Raw genomic sequence first — 13626 nt, 5'->3', positions numbered from 1 at the left:
AATTAAACTCTTTTTTTGTTTTCGTTCATTGAAAACTGAACTAGTATAATATATCTTGCCCTTTATCAAGAATTTAAGATGAATAAAGTTTTCAAGTTAAGAGAGAGCAAATTGAAGTATCCTTTTCTTTCTGTATTACTTTTATTTCTCTATATTAAATGTACATGTGTCAAACGTCAATTGCGACGGCTTATTTTGTCTTCCCTTGGCAAGTGGTAATGGTTAATAGTAAAACTCATGTGAGATTTTACTAGACTCACCTAATGTATAGTGTAGATTTTAATATGATTTCATTAATCAGTTTTTAAAAGGAAATTTTGGAAACAACTACCAATTTAAGGCCCCGTTTTGAAAACAACTAGCTATTAAAAAAAAAATTTAAAACAACTACCACAAAAATATTAAAAGTTAGAGTAGCACTATCACATGTGAAATTGCGGCAAGAATCTCCGGCAACTGGGTCCCACATTCTACATTTCCCTCCAATTTGACCATGTGAAATTACCTTATTACCCCTCTTTTAATTTACACCCAACCACCTTCCCTTCTCCTCAATTAATTCCCGCCTAACTCTCCCCTGTTCTCTGTTCAACCCCCATTGTCAAGGTTTTCTGAAATTCTCAGAGAATATTCGCACTTTCTCACCTCACACTTAGGTCATTGAATTCGCCCCACTATTCCCCACTTTTTTTGTCTTTGTCGCGGTGGTCCAAAGTTGCAACGAAAGTGGAGTTGTCGTTTCTACATTGGGAAAGCTGGAGCTTTAATGGAGAAGGGGACGATGGTGACAGCTGGTGAAGGACAAATTCCACTTAAAGTCAATAAATCAATTCAATTAATAAACCCTAATGTCAATAAATCAATTCAATCTACCCAAAAATTGCTAATTTAGCGAAACCCTAATTTCCCCAATTTTTCCCAATTTCCCCAATTTCGAATCCAAATTAGCATATAAGATTCTCAAATTACTTGAGGTAGCGTTTAAGAAATTATTCCTCTTGCTCAATTTGTGAAAAAAAGGGAGAAAATTTGAGAAATTTTTTGGGAATTTTTGTTCAATTAAAGCTCGAATAGCAGTTATATACAGAGGAGAGAGAAAAAAAAAATTGGAGGGAAATGTAGAATATGGGACCCAGTTGCCGGAGATTCTTGCCGGAATTTCACATGTGGTAGTGCTACTCTAACTTTTAATATTTTTGTGGTAGTTGTTTTAAAAAAAATTTAAAAGGTAGTTGTTTTTAAAACGGGGACTTAAATTGGTAGTTGTTTCCAAAATTTCCCTTTTTAAAATATGTAATTACAAAAGGTATATTTATTCAAAAATATGTATTGAGAATTGTGAAAAAAAAGTTAAGTGAGACACACGACATTAAAGAAAAAAAGGGAATAAAAATTAATTTAATCAATAATTAAAAAAAAAAGGTTTTATAAGTGAATTTAGTTATAATCAATAAAAGTGTTTTAATTCTTGTAAACATTTAAAAACAAGCAAAAAGAAAATATAATAAAAAGAGTCTAAGTAAGTTTTAATCTATTAATATTGCTTAATTCGATGAACATCATTTCTAATTAGTAAAAATAGTTCAAGTTTAATAAGGAGTAAAAATTATGTGAGTAATACGAGATCTTAGTAGCCTGAAAATTCATTATATTATCACCTACAGACCTACTTGTATTAGTTTATAAACCGAGGTATAATATTTAAATGCGTCTAGTGGACGAACCAAGTGACCTTAGAAGATCAAGTGTAAGGTGTAACTGTGTGTGTTTGTGTGACTGAAGTCGTGGTTCCTGATTGTCCCCTCAAATAAACAAAAATTAATAAATAAAAATAACAATAAGCTAAATCGTTCTTAATTATTATTGTGGCATGGTCATTCTTTAATTGGCCCTAAGCTTATAAGGATGTCAGATGGTCAAACTAACTCAGTGGGCTGGTCAATGGTGGCGTACTAGTACTGGTAATAAGGATTACATAGTAATACAATTAACGTAGTACTCCTTCCGTCTCATAATATTTGATATAATTACTATTTTCGTTCGTTTCAAAATATTTGACACGTTACTAAATATAAAATGGGACTACTAATAAGAAAATATTTTCTTTTGTTCTCTTTGTAACCACAAACCCTAAAACCCAATTAAATCCTACATTTTCTCCCTCCTCACTACTCCCACCTCCCCCACTTTTTGTTTTCTTACAATATAAAAATACAAAGAGAATCCTTTATATAATAAACAAATGTTTTACATGGGCCCATTTGTAGTTTTTTAAACTATATGGCCACTCCAATGTCCTAAGTATTATAGGACAGAGAGAGTAGTATTATAGCATGCTTAATGATGGAAAATATTTTCCTTTACAAAACAAGGGAAGTCACATTTTTCTCCCTTATCCTTGCTTCCTTTTTACTTTCATCTCATCCATCCTCTCATTCCACTCCTATTTTTTATTTTTCTTTAACTTTTCTTGTATGCAACCAAACAAAGGAAAACTAATTTGAAATTGTATTTTTCCTTAATTTCCATGAAGACTAATTTTCACTGAAAATATTTTACATCAAACCAAATGGGGCCTAAATGTTTCCAAATCGTTGTACCACATAATATAGGAAATAAAAATACATTATGAAGTACATATAGGGTCGGGTAGAAGACTTTATAGGAAATATAGTAGTATGATCTTGTTGTATTTTTTTTTTTTAAGTTTATCTATTAAAGACGTGTATTAGAAATCATGAAAAAAATAATGAATAGATTGAAAACATATAGGGTCGGGTAGAAGACTTTATAGGTTATTGATAAGTCCTAATTTATACACATTTAGGTGCATATCTACACTCAATTGCTTATAGATTTAGAGGTCTAAGGTGTATTATAACATTAATTATTTGCTTAAGTTATGCTCTACTACTCTCCATTTGTATGTTTTGATGAATTTCAGGTGATCTAGATACAAATGGATTATGGTTGGCTAATCTTGAGTATAATAATCATGGAGTTTGAAGCTATCTTGCTCAAGGATCTTAACTCAAGTCTTCGAGGCGAAATTAGGATAGAATGAAGCAAAGCGTTGATTAAAGACTTGACGAATATGAGTCCCGTCCACTATTTTGATCATAACTTTTGATGTACAAATGATAATGAAGTGATTCTAATTGAATTGGAAATTAGAATTCAAGAGCTTTCCAACGATATATTACATGCCTCAATCAAAGCTTCGGATCTCAAGTTATGACCGTTTTAAGATGAGTTACGCGCGCAGCAGCGAGGCACGTTCATGCCTTGGAGTGGCACGCCCGTGCCTAGGAATTCTTGGATGATCTAGCACGGATTAGTTTCCTAATTCTATCTAAACTCCTAGTTTTATTATAAATACTTCAAGCGCATTTGATATCATTCAAATAAACCATGAATATTGCATAATTGACAAATTCTTTGTCACTTAATTCGATTTCAAAATTTTGGGGGAAAAAAACCCTAATTTTCAAAAACACCAATTACACAAAAAGAAACAAATAATTAAACAACAGCAACGACGAAACTTGGTTCGAAATTGACGAATTGCTTGGTTGATAACTTGAAATTCCAGATTCAGATAGCTTTAGAGGAATTTACCTTAGAACTTTTTTTCCTATTTATCGAAAAAGAAGAATGAGGAGAGAGAAGCAGGGGTTTTAATAAGAGTTAATTGGAGGGAAAAGGGGTGTATTAAGCAATATAAGAGGTCACGTGCCTCGCACACTCGTGGTCAACACCGGAAAAAATAGACTCAACGCCGGAAAGTAGCATTGGGTTGTGTTTGACAAAAAAAAATTTATAATGTGGTCTGAAGTTACAAAAAAAAAATTTAAAGGTTGTTTTAAATAAAGTGGACACTTTAAAAAGTTGTTTCTGACAAATTTTCCCTATTATATTTGATTTGTATTTGATATTTGAATAATCGTAGTTATTTAATCCATCATTCTCTCTTATTTAGTTTTGTCATTGGTAAAAGTTGATTATTAAACAACTTTCTCTCTGTGGGATCAACCCTTACCCTACTACATAATTAGGAGATCTACTTAGGTATTATTTTTGTTAGGTGCGCCACGCGCCTATCAATTATACCTTTCATTGGGCATACTTGATATCTCAATTATGCACCAACAGACAAGCTTAACCGCTTTTGGGCTGAACTTGTACCTTTTCATTAGGCATGAGCGATTAAAGTTTGTTAGAGTACTATTTAGAACCTCTAGTCATGCAGACAATGCAGTTGAGTACGTAATTCATGCAATGCTACGTACTTGTATTATGCATGGTTATATGTATTCAAGGTAACATGAGGCTAGGTTTGGTTTCAAAGTAAACCTAATACTTATACCAACATTAAGGCTCTGTTCACTTCATCTTAAAAATAATATTCAGTAAAAAAAAAAAAAAAATGATCACTTCATTTCTGTAAACAACTACTTTCTGACTCAGGAGGCTTTAAATAGGCATAAAACAATTAAGCTAATGCTAAGCTAAACCTTAGGATCATGACTAGGAATTGAAAGGAAGTAGACTAGTGGAAAATTTAACTTTGTGTAATCTATTTTAATCCACAAAGTAAATAAATCCACTAGGTTGTTGATTATCCGTACATACATGTTTGCTTATAATTAGATGTTCTTAATCTTCTTACTATTTATAGTCTATGTATGGTATGACTTAAGAACATAACTAAGACGTAGAATAGTGGAGAAATTCCCTTTCTATATTTTCATTCCTCAACATTAAAATTAAAAACATGGTAATTATAAAGAAAACATACACTTGGTTGCTAATATTTCATACTAATTTGCTATATAATTAGATGACGTTCTTAAACTCTTCTTACCAGAGTCTATGAATGGTAAGACTTAGGAGCATAACTAAGAAATGTAATAGTGGAGAAATTCATCACCTTCTACATTACTTAGCATGAAAATTAAACACATGCTAATTAACAAATTAAAGTAAACAAACTCACTTTCTAAATTACTATGTAATAGCATTAGGTTGTTCTTAGTCTTCTTATCATGTACACAACGTTTTCTAAACACTTAGTTCAAAGTCTAATTTAGAGAGAGAGGGAGGAAAAAAAAAAACCTTCTCTAAATTATTCAATTCCTTCAAAAGTTATGGGGCCGTTTGGTTTGCACGGGGTAAACGGAATGGAATGAACAAAGGGAATGAAATGGAATAGAATGAAAATACCTCAAATGTAGTATGTTGTTTGGTTGTAAAAAAACAATGGGAATCACTAGATTCACCACCACCACACCCACACACCCTCACCGCGTTTTCGAAGGTTGTGGTGGCTGGACGGAACCCTAACCCCCATCCCTACCCCTCGCTGCCCATCCCTAACCCCTTGCCGCTCAGACCTTACCCCTCCAACTACACTGTGGTCGACTTAGGAAGGGTTTCTAGGGTCGGGGTGGCATTTTCGAGGAGAGGGGGTGGCGTTTTCAAGGGCTATGCGTGGCTATGGGGAAGGTTTTCCGGGGAGGGAAGGTAGTTTCAGGGGGCGGCGAAGGGTTGGGGAGGGGCGGTGATTGGTGCGACGTGGGGATGGCCGGGATTAGGGAATTTTTTCGAAGGAGTTGAGGGGATGGTTGGCGAGGGGTGGTGGAGTTGAGGGGATGGCCGGCGAGGGGTGGGGGAGGTGCGGCGAAGGGTAGGCGGTGGTGCGGTGGTGCAGTTTTCTGGTGATGTGGGTAGGTAGGAGGGTGGTGGTATGGTGGTGTGGTGGTGGCCAAGGAATGGAATGGAAATACCTTGGGGGGGTGGGGAATGAAGTTGGAGGGATTTGGGGGAATGAAGGGGGAAAGGGGAAATGGAAAAGTGGCCTAATAAACAACAACAAAGGGAATGATTCCCATCGATTCCCATTCCCTTTGTTAAATACCCCCAACCAAACGGCCCCTCACTTCTTTCAATTCTAAATCCTCCAAATTATTTTCTTGAAAAAAAAATAATAATCTCCAAATTATCAAATATGATATTTATTTCTAAACATTTTAGATCCATTTTCATATTTATCACCTTCCAATACGTATTACGCATAAATGGGCTCATGTCAACCGGCCAGCCGTTTTTCTTTGCCCAACCACTAGACCACTTCGGTACCGAGAACATGATTATGTAGAATCATGTTCAACCAAAGGTACTATTTTGACCCGACTAATTGGCTCGTCCCATATTCAAAAAACCCTCTCATAGTTTACTTTGGAGGTGACAGTCCATTAATTGGTTATATTTTACGTAAGACATTGGAGTTATAGAAGACAAAAAAAATATTTCGTATTAATTTAAACTGAATTTTAATATGGAAAAGACAATATGCGTTAAAAATATATATACACATCATATATAATATAATATGATATATAATATATAATATATTATATAATAAGAATTTATTTTTAAATTTTTAAGCTATTATGAAAGTGTAATTAAATAAATTTCTAATAATTTAAAATAATTAATCTATTTAAATTTGCTTAAGAATTACTCCGTAATTTAAATTAATTATTTGAACCCACTCTTTGAAAAACTAACTTCGCCACTTGTTACATACGTATATTAATAAATATCAAACACTAAATAAGAAAAGAAGTTCATCTATATCATATTTTTGAAATTGTAGACTTGTAGCGAGTTCATTTTTCGGCTAGTTGTGGGAAATAACACAATGTTCCAACCAGAACCTTTCAACTTAACAAAAACAATTGACTACTACAATTTCAAATACCACATTATTCCTCCACGCCTTCATTGGGTGTCCACCTACTTTGGTATATATATATATATTATACGAAGTATTTTACATTTCTATAAATTAAATTCATGATTATTCTTTTCATTATATTACTTTTCATCCTTTATCCCTTAATTACAACAGGACATGCATTCAACGAACTCTCAAACACTTTGGGAGTAATACAATAATTTCAAATGGGTTTATGGACCCATTTAGTCATTTCGGGTAATTTTATCTTAATTTTACTTGTAATTATATGTTCATTTTTTTTTTTTTTACAAGATGTTCAATTTAATTCATAAATATTGATCATAACTTGGAATTAACCTATAACTTTTTTTAATAGGGTATTAAAAGATATATCAAAATTTGTGGTGGCTATAACAACAGAAAAATGTATATTCAGCATACGTTTAATTTTAATTTGATGATATGGATTATAAGAAACAAGTGTTCTAGGCTTATCAAGTGAATGTTCCAGTAGTATTTTTTCTATATTTTTTTTTATTTAATCCGAGGGTCAAAATGCTTAGATTTAGAAGATGAACTCGATGATGATCCAAAGTGGTTGAAATACCAAAGGAATAAGGAAATGAAGATACTTTAAAATTGGATTAAAAATAGCTATTCTTAGTCTAATAGTCCCCTATTAGGCTTGTGTAATTCAGTTGTTGTGTGGTAGTAATAAAAATAAATATAATGGTACTCCATATACAAGTATTTTACTTCTATGAATTAAAAATAAAAAATAAAAAAAAACCAACGTCAATGCAAAAATTTACTATCTAATAATAGAGGAACAATAACACTTTGTAAATTGTGATATACTCCCGTATATTGTATAATCAATTCAACCAAGTTGGAGCCAAATCAGAAAGCCCAAATGTATTGCAGTGTAAAAATGGGCCTCAAGCTCATTTCCAATGTAATTGGGCCTCCAATGATGCCGTATGTTTTACTCTTTTATACAATGTAAAACATATAAATAGCTGATTAATAAGTCATGAATCTCATGATCATGAACGATGAATAATGAATGCATCAAGTTCTAAAAATATATCGTATTCCACTTTTATATGTTACAAGTCCTTACAACTAACCAGAGCAAGTCGGAGAATCATAAATAGTGGTAAAGAAAAAAAAAAAAAAAATCAAAAATCAAACTAGAAAGGTTAATCTGTGAGAAACCGAAATATCACATTTTCCTAAATATTTTGTCAAAAAGATGAAAGATCACATTATTTAATATAAAGTCTAAAGGTTAAATTTTTTGTCACTACTAACAATTTTCAAGAAATATATACTTGTACTATATACATGTCAAACTTTTACTCCATTAAAATACTCACTGTTTCAAAACTTTTTGACATAGGTACCATTTTATATACTCCCTCCGTCCTTCTATTAGAGACCCATTTTTAATATTTATTACTCACATAATAAAGAGTTGACCCATTTCTAATATTCATTACTCACATAATAAAGAGAAATGAGTCTCTAATAAAAGGATGGAGGGAGTATTTCCTCTGTTCTAACTAACAAATGAAGACGATTCTAACAACTCTTTTTTGAGCATACTATGAAAATAAAAATTATAACAAGACTCTAATAATATTGCAGTAAATAAAAATTATAAATAGTTGATATTATGAAAATACAAATGAAGATTATTCTAACAAGATTGTTGTTGTTGTTATTATAAATTTTTTGAAACAAGTAGAAGGGAATAATCCACTCTATGCTTTAATGGTTAAATTTGATTTGAATTAGTGTTTGAGTAAAAAGTCAATCTAACATTTCTATCGAGATGTAAAGAGTACACAACAAGTTGTGCTATGCCCTCCTTCCTTCGGTCGCGCCTTATTTAAAAAAGTGTATATACTAATTGTTAGTCAAAGATCTTATTCGATGAATTAACGCTAGCTAGCTTAATTTATTAATTGGATGAATATTTGCAATTCTTATTGTGGCAAAACAATTGAAATCTTTTAAACTTCTTCAATTTGAGTTACCTAGATGGGGATTGTGTTCTTCATTACCTTGCAATAGTACTCTAGTTTGATGTTGAACAAATGTAAGCTTGCTAATTAATGAGAAATGTTGATCTTATCCCTCAAATATTTTTATACTAATCTTATCCATCAAACATAGTAATTAAATTAATGCATTGTTGAAGAGTCATGCGACATCTACAATATAAATCAAAACTAGTAAATACGACTTAAATGGATTAAATAACATTCTAATTAAGAAATAAGAGGGGGGAAATACAGGATAGTTCGAGTAGCTAGTTAATCATAAGTAGAATCCTAAGTCTCATATATATTTGGTGGGAATTAGATTAGAGAGTGAAATTTTTTTTTTCTTAGAATATTTGGCATCTATATTTCTACTGTTTTACCACCTATAGGGAGCCTATGGACAGGTAATAAATAGTGGGGTTTCTCTAATCCAAAAAGACAATATTACCTCCAATATTATTTTTTTTTTTTTTTTGACAAAAGCAAATGATATTAATAAAATCAGAGTTTACAACATACGAAATGAAATCTAAACCTTACTATATGGCTTTTAACATTTAAGCCATTCCAACTTTCGACACTAAAAACCAAGATACAAAACTGGAGTTGGCCGGAAAAGTTGCACATTAAGACCTCTTTATAGGCCAAAGAGCGGATACCTACTTCAAAACACAAAGAGAGCAGAGGGTATCGAAACTGTTTGATCATGGCTAGTTTAACTATACCTAGTGGGATCAACTTATCACCACATAAGGTCTTCAAACCGATCACATGGACATGTGACCTATCATTCCTAAGCTGTTCTTGTTTGCAAGAAAGCTTTAACAACGTCGAGACTCGTGAAACCCCAAAACAAAGTTTGGGCGCCTGCTTCGGATAGAAAACATCAAGAGTAATGATCACAATGATCACTCCAATGAAAAGAGCAGAATTACAACCATAGTCATTCCACCATAAAACACACCACACCCTAGCCATGACCAACTTCTCATTCGTCCCCCATACAACGGTAACCTTAGTTACCTCTCTCGACACAACAACACCAAATCCCTTAACAAGGTATCCAAACTCCCTCCTCACACAACTATCCAATAAACTATAGCCAAAACAACTAGAAAACCAGCACAATAACCAAGACAGGCTCAAATAAACCATACATGACTTTAAAAAATAAAGCAAACTCTGAATAGCAACAAAAACATACATACTTAAATTCAACGACCAAATCAAAGAGCCCCTTTCGAACCTTAAATCCGAAATCATAAAAGCAAAGAACCTCAAAACCCTAACCCTAACTTCACCGTTTCCGTCACGAAACACTCTTGACGGCGGCGTTAGGCCTAGCCTCCAGCGCAAGGACCCACGAAACCCTAACCCTAACTTTACCGTTTCCGTCACGGTCAAAATTACCAATGACCTTTATGACGGCGGCGTTAGGCTTAGTCCTTAGACCGCTTGTTTCGCCGGCGAAATCCTTTGAAAGTGAACCTTCCACTCTAAGGTGGGTAAACGGGGGCTACTCTAAATCTTCAAGCCGGATAAAGGGTCACAACCCCTTCAAGACCGAAAATAAGAGGATAGCAGAGAAGGGAAAATGGCGACGGCTCGGAGTTTGAAGCCGCCCCACTGCCGAACGAAACGGGGAAACGAGAAGGAAGAAGAGGAGGTGGAGAAGAGGAGGAGGACGGAGCCTCACCGCTGCAGCGCCGGACCTCCGATCCGGAGACGAAGTAGAAGAAGAGGGGGAACGAGAAGGGAGAAGATGAGGACGGAGCCTCGCCGAAAAGGCAAATAAAAAAAAGAGAGAAGGGAGGAAACTCGCCGGAGAAACGGCTGCGGCGCCGGATCTCCGGCGAGCACCTAGGTTTCCGACAATAAGCTTGTTTAGAGGAGGAGAGAGAACAGAGAGTTTTTGGGTAGAGAGAGAGACTGAATTGTTTTGCCCATCTTTTATATACTCATTACCTCCAATATAATGACACATATTATTCTCTATTACATGCATGTAATATACAATGATAAAAGCGTAACTAGTAAATTATTCCCACATATCATATGTGGGATTTAAAATTTTCTAATCTTACATCCACTAGTTAATATATATGTTCAACAAGGGATTGAGAATATATAATGGATTATGAATGGAATTCTCATTCCCACATTCTAAATGCACTATAAATTACTTCCCTTATCTTTTAATAAATTATTTGTAATTTATGTATATAAAGAGAAAGTATTTATACACAAATCTTTTAAATATGATATATTCATTGGCGGATCTTGGCCGAAAATATAAAAGGGGTAGGGATATGAATATTTTACTACTCACTCAAAACTAATCACTATATCCCAATATTTTATAAGTAAAAATAATGTTTTAAGTTTATTAAGTAATTAATTATAATAATTTATCGGGGGTCAGGCCCCAAATGACCTCGGTAGAAGGTCCCCTCTGAAAATATCCACACCTAGCTTTTGAGTACTAAAAAACACAATAATAAATTGATAATTTGTCACAAATCTATATACTTTGTAATAATTCCATCAAAAAAAAAAATATACTTTGTAATTCATATCAAATTCAAATTAAAAGTATTTTCATTATTCACTTAAAGAAATTATACAAGTTTGCACCAAAAAAAAAAAGGAAAAATTGTCAGGAATAATACGACCTTTGCCCGATCTTCCAAAAATAAAACGACCTTTTGATTACTCTCCAATAAGACGACTTTTGACACTGATCTTTCATAAATAGGATGTAACTGGTTGGTAACTTGTTAAAAATGTTAGTATGATACGTGTCACTTTGTAATTGGTAGGTTGATATTTTATTTTTTTCAATTTTCTTATTAATAAAAATGATTTTAATTTTTTTTTTAAGAAAACAAAATTCCCCTAAACACCCTAATTCCGACACCAGCAACCCCACCCCACCAACCACCAGCCGGGCCGAAAGCTCTTCATCGGTCGCTCTGCCCCACCAACCTGAATCTTATTATTTCTCCGGCGATGCATTTTATTAACACAAAGATTATTTCAACAGGTGGTAAGAGATCATTTTTACACAAAGATTGTTTTAACCAGCCCGAACTGATCTAGCGAGGGTCAAGATTGGGTTGAGGGTCGAAGTGGGCAAGGATGCGCATCTTGGCGAGGGTCGGGGGTCGGAGAGGGGGAGGATTTCGCGGACTTAGGGGTCGAAGATGAGGAGCGTTGGGTTATCTAGCGAGGATCGGGGTTTCGCGTTGGGAAAGAGAGGGTTGGGGGAGGTTTGTCGCGCTGTAAGGGGAAGAAAGGGAGGGTTGGCGGAGGTTGGCCAGGGGTACGGTTGTCGGTGAAGATGTTCCGGGGAGTGGGGTGCTGTGCTAAATAGGGGATGAGGGTTGGGGGAAGAAGTTTTATTTTTTTAAAATCAGGTTTTTTAATAAATTAATATATTTTTGGATAATTTCTAAATTACCATCCATAAAATACACTGTTTTAAAAATAACCACTTGTTTAATTTTTATTTTTATTTTATCACCCCTTAAATTAAATAACCACTCAAATTTCCACCTTTTTCAAGTTTCCGGTGAAGTTTCCAACTGTGGGCCTCACTTAACGGCTATTTTGACCCTTTTGACTGATTCCCCCCCCCCTCGATTTTTTCCCCCTACCTTCTTCCACCTTCTTGAACCTTCAATCCTCCCAAATTCCTAATTTAAATTCGTATGTCATCAAAAATTGAAAGTTCAATACCTTAATTCCCTATCAATGGCGACCAGATCCTCCACCACTCGTCAATGACTTTCACCATCTTCATTCTCCAGTTCTCCTTCTTCCCCTTTCTCTCTCCTCCCGCCCATCAATGGCGACCAGATCCTCCACCACTCTTCGCCTCCTCTCCCGCCTTCTCCACACTCACCCCTCTTCCGCACCTCCAGCCACCAATTACAACAATTAATTACCACCGCAACAACCCAGCAGCCCCGCAACAGCAGCCGTGCCGCAACAACCCTCACCATAAGTTCACAACCATCGCAGTGAACTTACCACACCAACTCCCACTAGCACCTGCCAACACGAACCACTGCATCTTAAAATAGGAACCCTAATTTAAGAAAACCCCCAATTCAATTGAAGCATGAACCCTAAATCGACCCTTATTCTTTCTTCTTAATTTATTTTTGGGGCTGATTTGTGGGTGTGAATTGATGTTTTAGCTGTTCGATATGGAGGTCCGGCGGCCTGCAAGTGGCTTGCAGTGATGGTGCCTTGATGAGGCGCTGCGTGTAAGGTGATGGCGCGTTGATTATGGTGGCTGTCCAGGAAATTGGTGGGTGGTGTTGCCGGTGGGGAATTGTAGGTGAAGAAGAAGAGGAAGTATTTGGAAGTGAGCTTGAAATGGAAGGCAGGAAGAAGATGGAGAGAGAAAAAATCGGGGTGAGAGAGAGGGAAATCGAGAAAATAGAAGAAAAAAAAGGAAGGAAATAAAAAAAGTGGGGTCCACTGTCGGAAACTTCACCGGAAATTTGAAAAAGGTGGTAATCTGAGCGGTTATTTAATTTAAGGGGTGGTAAAATAAAAATAAAAATTAAACGGGTGGTTATTTTTTAAAACATTGTATTTTATGGGTGGTGATTTAGAAATTATCCTATTTTTTTTTTAAAAAAAAAGAAATATGTAAAAATTAGAATTACAAATTCTAACCAATCATCATGTGACACATGTCCTCCCATAACCTATTAAACAAGTTCTCGGAATTTTTTTTATCACTATCTATGGAAGATCAGTGTTAAAGGTCGTTTTATTGAGAATAATCAAAAGCTCGTTTTATTTATGAAAGATCGGGCA

The sequence above is a fragment of the Chenopodium quinoa genome, unplaced genomic scaffold, assembly GCF_001683475.1.
Source record: "Chenopodium quinoa cultivar QQ74 unplaced genomic scaffold, ASM168347v1, whole genome shotgun sequence".
In the NCBI taxonomy this organism is placed as follows: domain Eukaryota; kingdom Viridiplantae; phylum Streptophyta; class Magnoliopsida; order Caryophyllales; family Amaranthaceae; genus Chenopodium; species Chenopodium quinoa.
The sequence above is the reverse complement of the archived record's forward strand: the minus strand, read 5'-3'. Positions refer to the sequence as shown.